Here is a 10,997-nt window from a genome sequence, read left to right as displayed (position 1 = left end):
TCACGAGCAGTAACCTCAATGCCATGATTTCTCTCCCGCAAACTGTGGCCAGTGGGATAAAGCTGGGGAGGTGGGGAGCAGCTGCTACAAAGTCCCTTCTTTTACCACGATCTCATTTTGCACCAGCCAGGGACATCTGCCCATCCTCCTGAGAGCCAGCTGGAGGTTCTTCTCCATTTACCCGCTCTGAGCACACTGGCCCCTTCCTCTCTCCTCCTGCCTCACCTGCCACTCCCTCTGGCTTCCTTGCCACAACCAGGGTCTACTTTTCCTGAAAGACTCGGTTTCCTCTCCTCGGCCAGGCAACATGCCCAAGGTGGGAGGGTAGGAGGTAGAGAAGAACAGAACAGTGGAGCAATCAAGGGTCTCACGCCCACTTTCCAGATCTGCACAGACTCTGAATGCACATGAGACACTTTCCTGGAGGGTGTCTCTCTTATAGGGGTCACGAGTCCTGGAACCCAGGAGTTCTTTTGCATTTCATAGAAAAGGAAAATGAGGTTGCATCCTATTTGGCGTGGATTAATTGAGCATCTACTTCGTGCCAGACATCTTCTAGGCATTGAAGATGTACTATGTTTTAGTGTGCTAAGGCTGTCACAGAAAAAATACCACAGGCTGGGTGGCTCAAGCAACAGACATTCATTTCTCACAGTTCTGGAGGCTGCAAGTCCAAGATCAAGGCATTGGCAGTTTGGTTTCCTCTGAGTTCTCCCTCCTCGGCTTGCAGACGGCCTCCTTCTTGTTGCTTCTTCACATAGTCACCCCCGTGCACAATCGTCCCTGGTGTCTCTTCCAGGACACCAGTCTTATTGGATTGGGGTCCACCCTAATAGTTTCATTTTAACTTAATCACCTCTTTAAAAACCTCATCTTCAAATACGGTCACATTCTGAGATGCTGGGGGTTAAAGCTTCAACATATGAATTGGCAGGGGGGATACAATTCAGCCCATAACACTGCCTAAGTAAGAAAAATTCCCTACTGTTTCTGGGAGCTCAAAGAGGTTATATGACCCCTATAATCCAAGGTAGTTTTCAAATATCTTGTAAGCAGCCTATCTTGCTGTGTATAAAAGATGAAAGCTCTGGTGTCTCTGATTGCAGAAGCAAGAGCAGTAACCACACGGCACCCCAGGGCCTCCAGGGACTTTTCAAACCCTGAGCAGGGCTAACTGTAAGATCTTGAAAAGTAATAACAGCTAGTGTTTATTAAGCACTTACCATGGGTCAGATGCTCTTCTAAAAACATGAGCACATGAACTCTGGCAGCAAACCCCTGAGATAGGAACTATCATCCCATTTTACAGATGAGCTGACTCCGGAGCCAGGACTTGTGCTGCTGAGCTGTCCCATGAGCTCCTTGGAGCCTGTGAAGTACAAGGTTTAGTATTCTTGACTCCAGCGCCGTCAAATCTAATGATGGTGATGATAATGCAGAAATTCTTATCCCTCATCTTCCTGCAGGGAATGGCTGCTTTCTCTTAACCCTTTTCTATTTCATTTTGCCTGTGCTATTGTACGTGCTCTTTGGGTAAGACATCTCTAATGTTTTGGGAAGGAAATGAGGTGTTCATTATGAAGGAAAACCACTTGCCTCTGCAGACCCCCTTTATTCAGCCATTCACAGGAAAGTGAGAAGGGAGAGAGACAGACAGAATAAGAGAATGTTTGCTAAAGACATGACCTAGGCACTCCATAAATATTAGAGCACACTGTGGGGGGCTTTTCACACTGTCAGTTCTGCCTGTAATTCTGTCCCACCACATAGTATATGACATCAGGTAAACTACATAAATTTTCTGAGCTTTGGATTCCTTGTCTGTAAAGCAGCAGATCCCACGGGGCGGGTGGGGGGGGCGGTGTTGCCCACATTAAATGAAACAATAACGCCTTGCCCAGAACCTGGAACGTGGTAGGAACCCAGCAGGCATTGGTCCCCTTCTGTACCCTGAGTATTTGGATGGACCATCAACAGAGGGCGCTGCCTGGTCCAATATGGTTTGTGCTGCCTCAGTCTAGTGGGTACGGAGCGGAGGACTTTGAAGGGTAGTCAGATTACACTGCCTGTGGGCAGCATGCTGGGGGCGGAACACATCCCTCTGAAGGCACAATTAAGCGTCATTTGCATTTCTTATAGAGAACAGATGCTCATTTCCATCAAGAAATATTCCCATACGGCCTTGGCCTCGTTGCAATTTCCATCAAGGGCTGGTCTTGAAATTTGCAATTAAAGGTGTCCCTTGGCCATGCCAGAAAACGAACTGAGTTTCCATCTGGCCCAGAGGTTCTTTGTTTCGCTTCAATCATAAGGGAAGCCAGCCTTCTTAGGCCCGAAGACCCCACCAGCTCTCACTAGAATTCCCACGTGGGGGAAGGGATGGGGTCAGCACAGGCTCACGTCTGTCCATATGTGGAATCTTCACGTGGGGGAGCCCCTGGGATCCTGCCCCATTGCCCACACCCCGCCCCCGACCCAGAGTTGGCTATAAAATGGAGAATTGGATCTCTAGATCATGAGACCTCTTCAAATTAAACATGCAAAGGGGACCCTCCTCTGTGAGCCGCCCAGGTCCTCACTGATTCATGCAGCATCCTCAGGCCCAGCTGCTCAGGGTACTGAGGGGATTTCAAGCAGCCTCCATGCCCCCCGTGACCAGCCTTCATCTCTTGGCTGGCCCAACTCTTCCTCAACTGGGCCTCCAATTCACTGTTCCTTTTCCCAGTCCGTCCTTGCCTCACTCCTTAAATCTGATCCATGCTTTTATCTTCCTGACCATGCCTGGCTTCCTCCCGGCCATGACTCCCCTCCCCCTCCTAGTACTGCATCCCCCATCCGCAGGTAACTGCAACCCAGACTCCGCCCACTTCCCAGCGTCCCCTAGTGCTTTCCTGCTTCCCTAGAACTGTTCCCTGCCTGTCTGCCAACCCAGCCAGCTATAGGTCTGCTGCTGTGGTGAGAGAGCTCAGCCTTGGTGGTGCCATGTTTTCCCAGAAACGAACATCGGAGGGCGCCGTTTACCTCCTTGCCCCTCCGTCCTCCCAGTGCAATGCCTCCTGCTAACTCTTGTGCCTCCAGGCTATCCTCTCCTTCGGGGACCACTCAGCCTGCCCTCCCAAGTAGTGATCCAGGTCTCCCTTGACCTTCCTCTTCCATCACATGATTGTCTCTCATGTCCCGTTCCCTCAGGACTCGCATGGGCTCTGAATTCATTCAGTGGCAGTGTGAACTGGGTATACCTCTCATCCTGTCTGAACCTCAGGCTCCTTAAATGTAAACTGGTGGGGCGGGGTTGAGGGCAGTACGGCCATATCATTGGCAGTTAGGATGATTCCATGAGATCAATAGAAAAGTCTCTTTCTCTTTTCCTGAGTGGCAGGAAATCTCTAGGATGGAGTGTGAGGCAGGAAGGGGTCATCTCTCCTTTACATCTTTATAACTGTCCCAGGAGTCCCCAGCAGATGTTCTCTCAAGTCTTTTTGGCCCAAAATATGCCATATGCCCATATCTACACACATTACCAACAAAGGTTTTGGAAACCCGTGATTGACTTGGACATATCAGGATTTTTCCCTTGGGCTGGGGCTGAGATGAACACCCCTTGAAACCTGAAGCTGAGTGAAGGAGGACAGATGCGTGTTCTGAATCCAAAGAGGAGGGGGGTGGGCAAGAAATGCATGTCGAGTGGGCAGCCAGCAGTATCAGCTACACCTGGCAAGCTTATGGTCCCCAAATACCGTATGGCCGCAGGGCTCCTTCCACCAGATTTTTTTAGATCACACCTAAACACCCATCCATGTGTCGTAGGCAAAGTTTGGCAGGAAGTGCCAGAATGTAGCATCCCACCAGTGCTCTGATCTGTGCCTCTGATGTCAGTAGCATAAAGGATGAAAAACAGCTCAGTCAGCTTTCCTGATGGTTGCATAACTTTGGAAGTGGCTTTGTGAAAGACGGTTTTAGGAGACCTATGAAAGAAGAGGCACACTTTCCTGCTGTAAGTCCATGGACCAGGACCCAGACGATGCACCCCCCAACCTCCTGAAGGACTCAACAGCTGCTTTCCTTGGCCAGATCCTCTCAGATGCCCTCAATGTAGGCCCCTCAGCAGAAAATCCCATTCACTGCCTTTTTAAAAAAAATTTATTTATTTTTGGCTGCGTTGGGTCTTCAATGCTGCGCTTGGGCTTTCTCTAGTTGCGGTGAGTGGGGGCTACTCTTTGTTGTGGTGCACGGGCTTCTCACTGCAGTGGCTTCTCTTGTTGCGGAGCATGGGCTCTAGGGCACACGGGCTCAGTAGTTGTGGGTCACAGGCTCTAGAGCACAGGCTCAGTAGTTGTGGCGCACGGGCTTAGTTGCTCCGTGGCATGTGGGATCCTCCCGGACCAGGTCTCGAACCCATGTCTCCTGCATTGGCAGCCAGATTCTTAACCACTGCGCCACAGGCTCTAGAGCACAGGCTCAGTAGTTGTGGCGCACGGGCTTAGTTGCTCCGTGGCATGTGGGATCCTCCCGGACCAGGTCTCGAACCCATGTCTCCTGCATTGGCAGCCAGATTCTTAACCACTGCGCCACCAGGGAAGCCCCATTCATTGCCTTTTCAGCTGGGCAAAAGCGCCTGAAAGGATGATTCCAATCAGGCCAGTTTGTTTAACGCCATAAAATCAGGTGGTAAGCAGCTGTTACATGCAAAGGTCCACCAAACCTGTCTGTTCTTTGTGGTCAGTCTCCATCTAAATGAGGCTCTAAATGAGCCACCACAATGATACCCCAGGCCTTGTTATGTCAATTTGTGGGAAGCCATTGAGTCCTGGCAGCAGGAAGAGAATCTCCTTTGGACCCAGTCCCTACAGGGGGAGCCTCAGCCCAGTTTTCCTGTGATCTGCAGGGCTGGGTCAAGGGCCTCTGGACTGGGGTGGGGGAAGTCACTTGGGGGAGGGGCGGGCCAGGGGTGGGAAGCTTGTCCCTGCTGGCGACTCCTGGGACAGTTCTCCTTGACCTTATAAAGAGACCTAAGGGAGAGATGGCCACTTCCTGCCTCAGAACTTTGTACCTGAATATGATGCCTGGACCTGCTTCAGCCGCCCTGTGACCACATAGGGCCTCCAGCCCAGGAATGGTTCAGACACATGGAGAGGTGCAAAGCCAAGAGACTCACAGAGAAGCAGAACGGGAGCCCGGTGTCACCCTGGGTTTGTCCTGCCTATGACCCTCCTATTACGCTGGTTGAGTTGAGGTTGGGCGTGCAGGCATCTGCGTGATACACTATGTGTGCTTGGTCAAGTTGATTAATATGGGGCCCACCCCTACTGGGGCCCATAGAAAAAGATCTTATTACTTTATTTATAGTGGCAGCTAATAGAATTGTAACAATGGGGGTCTGTATTATTTTATGCATATTAAAAATTCTTTTGGTTGCATGTAACTGTCACCCAAATTGAACAAGGTTTAAACACAAATGAGAATTTATTGTCAGAATATGGGCCTGTCTGACAACACCCAAAGCGTGGAGTGTGGTTTTGATCTTGTGAACACATTGGAATCAAGGTTCCAGATGCCCTCAGGCCACCCACTCTGTACTGGGTTGAGTAGTGTCCCCAAAAGCTCATGTCTACCTGGAACCTCAGAATGTGATCTTATTTGGAAATAGGATCTTTGAGATGTGATTAATTAAAATTAAGGTGAGGTCACACTGGGTTAGGGTGAGCCTTAATCCAATAACTGGTGTCCTTATAAGAAGACATGGAGAACAGACACAGAAAGAAGAGGTTGTGAAGACGTACAGTGGAGAATGCCATGTGAAGACAGAGACTGAAATACTGGAGTGATGTGTCTACAAGCCAAGACACACCAAGGATTGCCAACAGAAGCTAGAAGAGAGGAAGGGAAGGATCCTCTCCTAGAAACTTTGGATGAAGTATGGCCCTGTCAATGTCTCAATTTTGGACTTCTAACCTCCAACTGTGAAAAAATACATTTCAATTGTTTTAAGCTCCACAGTTTGTAGTAATTTGTTACAGCAGCCCTTGGAGACAAATATACCCTCTACTCTTCTTGCTTATGTTGGCTTCTCTTTTCCCTCTGGCCACTACAGATCAACCCCTCTATCCCTTAATCCACCAAGCTGCCAATAGCTTTCAGATTGGACATTTGTCAATCAAGCCTCAAAAAAGAGTCAGGGGCTTCCCTGGTGGTCCAGTGGTTGAGACTTCACCTTCCAATGCATGGGGTGTGGGTTCAATCCCCCTTCCAATGTGGGCAGGGGTGTAGGTCGGGGAGCTAAGATCCCACATGCCTCAGGGCCAGAAAACCAAAACATAAAACAGAAGCAATACCGTAACAAGTTCAATAAAGACTTTAAAAATGGTCCACATGAAAAAGAGAGAGAGAGAGAGAGAACATCAGTCCTTTCTGCCTCTCCAATGAAATTCTCTAGGAAAGAACTCAAACTGGCCCAGCTTAACTTGGGAGATAAATCTAGACCAATCCACTGTGGCCACAGGGAAAGTGACATTGCACCAGGATGGCAGCTCCCAAAGTAGCCATGGAAAAGAGGGATAAAGGAGAATTTCCAGAATATCAAGTGTCTACTGCAGATACCCTTAAATCATTGTTCCAGAAATACTGGCTTCTCTGGACCATGTTCATCTGTCCTTTAGTATTTTCATGCATATCTGTCAGTGAAAAATGGGGTAAAAATGGAGAAAGAACACTGAATCTTAAAAAGCCAGAAATCTAGGCTGACCAATGGAAAATTTTGGCAATGTGCAATGTCAAAGAGAAGATGGACCCCAGTGTTCCTGGAAGGAATAATGGCACATCTTATAAAGTAAATAATTTGATGGTCCTTACCCCATGCTGTCTGCCTGGAATGATGAATTGATGACATTCAGCCCTGTGGAAAAGGGATCTCGAGAAGTGACCAAATAAAACTGTGCTTGCTTCAATCTTTGTCTCTGCAGATTTTTCTCTTCTCTGTTGCAGTGTGGAAACTGGGGCAGTCACAAAAAGACAAATACTGTATGATGCCACTTACACAAGGTAACCGGAGTAGTTAAATTCACAGAGAGAGAATGTAGAATGGTGGTTGCCAGGGGCTGGGAGGAAGGGAGAAATGGGCATTTATTGTTTAATGGATATAGAGTTTCAGTTTTGCAAGATAAAAAGAGTTTTGAAGACAGTTTGCACAACAGTGTGAATGCACTAAACACTACTGAACTGTACACTTAAAAGTGGTTAAAATGGAAAATTTCATGTCACATGTATTTTACTACAATTTAAAATAATAAATAAGTCTCCACTGAGAGCAGCATTCAATTCCTGCCCCAACTAGACTACTAAGGAATGGTTAAGAGCATATACTTTGAAATGAGATAGACCTGGGTTCACCTCTGAGTTTCCCATAGACCTGAGCATGGATGTGGGCAAGGTAGATGCTCAATCTTCAAAAAATGTTTTTTAAAACCAAAATATACATTTTATCTTTCAAGTGACTAAATCATATTGAGTACCAGGTTCCCAACCATTCTTTGAGCCTCCATCCACAAATTTAGAGTGATCAGGATTTTTAACAGCCAACTGATTCCCCAGACTCAGCTGGCGTTGGTAACCTGTCCTGGCCAATGAATATTGGGGAGTGTGCACTTTCTCTGCTCTGTGTGTATGGTCCAGACAGCCTTGCAGCTCTGGCTTCAGAAATGAAGAGCAACATTATCCCACTGCCGTTAAACTGGTCAAGTTTATCCTCCAAAAGGGCACTTTGTGTATCTAACCCTGACACCTAACGAAGACCCTGGTTGGTCATTTGGATACATCTAGCCCAACTCTGCAGTGCAATCAGTGATGTCCTCACCAGGCTATTGGGTTCACGTCAGGGAAGAGTTGGAATTCATCCCTTGGGATGTTCAACATGGAAGGGCCTCAGTCATCATTTAACCTTCCTCCTTGTTTTTAAAAATGGGGAAACTGACACCCAGAGACAGTGAAGGGACTTGTTTAATAGAAACTAAAGGTAGAAATGGGGATCAAACCCAGAGCTTTGGAGACTAAGTACAGACAAATTTCCACCACAACAGGCTGCTTCACAAAAATATATGTGCCTCATGAGTTTCCAAGTCATCTGTGCTCAGGAACCTAGCCAATTTTCTCTGTACTTCTCCAGTTTTAATGTATGCACTGTCAAAGTGAGCATGTATAAAAATGTACATTGTTAACTATGATAATGAAATCCTGGACTCCTCTGTACGTTCTACTATAATAGCATATATCACAACATTTTATAATTATCTCTTTGTGGCCTGTCTCCCGTTCCTCCCCCACAAGACTGTAAATTCCCTGACAACAAGGATGGTCTTGTTCCCAGTACCTAGCACAGAAGCTGATACAACTATGACCCTGGATAGACAGTAGTTAGATCATTGACTGTGCAAATGAGGCGTGCATTGTCCATAATGACAAATGTTAATTTCATATCTTAGTCTTAGAAGAAGCAAGTTGTCTGAGAAAATGTATGGCGTATGCAGGGGCCCAAGCAAATTGTCAGAAGTGTAACAGAATTCTGCAGGTGCCTTGTGGTTTTTTGTTTGGAGGGTTGTTTTATTGTTTTGTAATAAAATTCAAGCCTCCTATGTATGTCAGGTAACAGGATGGCTGAATCAAACATTTCAGCAGGTCCCACATTTTAAGCATGCAATCTGCTCTATTTTCAGAATTAACTCAGTTGTTCGTTAATCCTTTATGTGTTGAGAACCCGGGTGGCCCAGCCAATGATACACCCATCTGGCAACCAAAAGCAATTTCAAAATAAGTCAAATCCTTCTCTTGTGTTTCTCAGAAACCATAAAGTACAGCTTAATGTATGGTCCAGAGAAGCCCTTATTAGAAAATCCTCTCTTTTCCTAACCCTATCCCTCATATCCTGCAAATGTTTCAGCATCACCCTCTACACATTTTTGGTGCACTTCTGGATCACAGTGGTGAAATAATACCACAACTGCATTTCCTTTCCATCCTCAAGCCAATAAGATGGTACTAAATTAATTTATAAGATGCAAACGCTCAATAGAAAAGAGATTAAGAGGTGGGACACAAAGAGACAAGACCACAACGAAGAGCAGGCCCCTGCTCGCTGCAACTAGAGAAAGCTCGCACGCAGCAACGAAGACCCAACACAGCCAAAAATAAATAAATTAATTAATTAGTTAAAAAAAAAACTGCTGTGAGTTTATCTCCATGATATATTGCTAACAGGAGCAAAAAGCAAAGTACAGAGCAATGTTTAGAGTATGTTACCTTTTGTGTAAGAAGGGAGGAAATATGAATAATTTTCTTTTTCTGTGATATCTTTTTCTGGTTTTGGTATCAGGGTGATGGGTGGCTTTGTAGAATGAATTTGGGAGTGTTTCTCCCTCTACAATTTTTTGGAAGAGTTTGAGAAGGATCGGTGTTAGCTTTTCTCTAAATGTTTGATAGAATTTGCCTGTGAAGCCATCTGGTCCTGGACTTTTGTTTGTTGGGAGATTTTAAATTACAGTTTCAATTTCATTACTTGTGATAGGTCTGTTTATATTTTCTAATTCTTCCTGGTTCAGTCTTGGAAAATTGTACCTTTCCAATAATTTGTCCATTCCTTTGTGGTTGTCCATTTTATTGGTATATAGTTGTTTATAGTAGTCTCTTATAATCCTTAGTATTTCTGCAGTGACAGTTGTGATTTCTCCTTTTTCATTTCTAATTTTATTGATTTGCATCCTCTCCCTTCTTTTCTTGATAAGTCTGACTAAAGGTTTATCAATTTTGTTTATCTTCTCAAAGAACCACCTTATTTTTTTTTTTTTTTTTCGGTACATGGGCCTCTCACTGTTGTGGCCTCTCCCGTTGCGGAGCACAGGCTCCGGACGCGCAGGCTCAGCGGCCATGGCTCATGGTCCTAGCCGCTCCATGGCATGTGGGATCTTCCCAGACCAGGGCACGAATCCGTGTCCCCTGCATCGGCAGGCAGACTCTCAACCACTGTGCCACCAGGGAAGCCTGAGAGAACCACCTTTTAGTTTTATTGATCTTTGCTATTGTTTTCTTCGTTTCTACTTCATTTACTTCTGCTCTGATTTATGATTTCTTTCCTTCTACTGACTTTGGGTTTTCTTTGTCCTTCTTTCCCTAGTTGTTTTAAGTGTAGGGTTAGATTGTTTATTTGAGATTTTTCTTGTTTCTTGACGTGAGATTGAATTGCTATGAACTTCCCTCTTAGAACTGCTTTTGCTGTATCCCATAGGTTTTGGGTTGTTGTGTTTTCATTGTCATTTGTTTCTATGTATTTTTTTTATATCTTGTTTTATTTCTTCAGTGATATCTTGGTTATTTAGTAGCACACAGTTTAGCCTCCATGTATTTGTGTTTTTCACAGTTTTTTTCCTGTAATTGATTTCCAATCTCATAGCATTGTGGTCAGAAAAGATGTTTGATATGATGTCACTTTTCTTAAATTTTCCGAGGTTTGATTTGTGACCCAAGATGTGATCTATCCTAGAGAATGTTCCATGTGTACTTGAGAAGAAAGTGTATTCTGCCACTTTTTGGTGGAATGTTCTATAAATATCAATTAGATGTATCTGGTCTATTGTTTCATTTAAAGCTTGTGTTTCCTTATTTATTTTCTGTTTGGATGATCTGTCCATTGGTGTAAGTGGGTGTTAAAGTCCCCTACTATTATTGTATTACTGTCGATTTCTCCTTTAATGGTTGTTATCATTTACCTAACGTATTGAGGTGCTCCTATGTTGGGTGCATAAACATTTATAATTGTTATATCTTCCTCTTGGATTGATCCTTTGATCATTATGTAGTGTCCCTCCTTATCTCTTGTGGCAGTCTTTATTTTAAAGTCTATTTTACCTGATACGTATATTGCTATTCCAGATTTCTTTTGATTTCCACTTGCATGGAATATCTTTTTCCATCCCCTCACTTTCAGTCTGTATGTGTCCCTAGTTCTGAAGTGG

At 45.2% G+C, this 10,997-nt stretch overlaps 1 non-coding gene across 1 annotated transcript; it reads right to left on the bottom strand.

Moving 5' to 3' along the window:
- Positions 1-8,081: 8,081 nt before the first annotated feature.
- LOC112061894 (U6 spliceosomal RNA) lies at positions 8,082-8,186 on the bottom strand. The gene has a single exon (XR_002890421.1). It is a non-coding gene; the product is annotated as a U6 spliceosomal RNA (small nuclear RNA).
- Positions 8,187-10,997: the final 2,811 nt, after the last annotated feature.

The sequence above is a fragment of the Physeter macrocephalus genome, chromosome 11 (assembly GCF_002837175.3).
Source record: "Physeter macrocephalus isolate SW-GA chromosome 11, ASM283717v5, whole genome shotgun sequence".
NCBI classification, from domain to species: Eukaryota; Metazoa; Chordata; class Mammalia; order Artiodactyla; family Physeteridae; genus Physeter; species Physeter macrocephalus.
Note: the sequence above shows the minus strand (reverse complement) of the source record. Positions and strands in the feature narration are given on the sequence as shown.